We start from the raw sequence: 690 nt of genomic DNA, 5'->3' as shown, positions 1-690 counted from the left end.
CAGTTTAAGAACTGCTAAGTTACTAATTAGAAGCCTGGGTCCACATTCACGGACTCGCAATCATTTCTAAGAGACTAAGAAGTATAGTTAATAGAGAAGTTCTGAGTTCCTCTGACAGCTGGTGGTGCCCCGCTCAACACTCCCACATTCCAGCCAAGTATTTTCCCACCTTCATGGAAGTGATTCCTTCCGGCCTTTTAAGGGAAGGAGGGAGGGAGAAGCAAACCTCAACTTAATAGGGGGTGGAGAGTTAGGAGTGTTCTCTGCCTCGGGAACTCTTTAGCCCCAGGCCTTTTCCAGAGCTGCGTGGACCGGCCAGCAAGCACCAAGTCCTGCAGGCCCCCAGAGCCAGAGCCAGGTGGGCCGGGGTTCGACCCGTGACACCGAAGTCCAGGCTGGCCTTTGAGGGGTGCTGGAGAGCAGCTTCCCTGGGGTGGGAGAACGGCGAGGGGGTACGGCTAGGTGGTGGGGTGGGGGCGGGCGGCCTCACTCACCTGCGATTCATGGGCCGGACTCTCACGGCCACCTGGCCGGCCTCTCACGGCCACCTTGACCGATGCCATCGCTCATCCCGGCCCTGCCCGCGCGGGGTCACAGCAGCCAAGCGCCCTGGGACGCCAGCGACTCAGTCCGCGGCTCCCGCCCACTTCCCTCTGGCCCCCGCCCCTCTGCTCCCGGCCGGACTAGAGT

General features: G+C 61.0%; 1 long non-coding RNA gene across 1 annotated transcript in view; it reads left to right on the top strand.

The window, feature by feature from the left end:
• The first annotated feature begins 288 nt into the window (after positions 1–288).
• The window catches only part of LOC102499402 (uncharacterized), a 12,732-nt gene continuing 12,330 nt past the window's right edge, over positions 289–690 (top strand). The window contains exon 1 of the long non-coding RNA XR_003548589.1: positions 289–358. This is a non-coding gene — a long non-coding RNA (uncharacterized LOC102499402). The remainder of the gene's footprint in view (positions 359–690) is intronic.

This window comes from Tupaia chinensis, unplaced genomic scaffold, assembly GCF_000334495.1.
Source record: "Tupaia chinensis unplaced genomic scaffold, TupChi_1.0 Scaffold000101_1, whole genome shotgun sequence".
NCBI lineage: Eukaryota > Metazoa > Chordata > Mammalia > Scandentia > Tupaiidae > Tupaia > Tupaia belangeri.
Note: the sequence above shows the minus strand (reverse complement) of the source record. Positions and strands in the feature narration are given on the sequence as shown.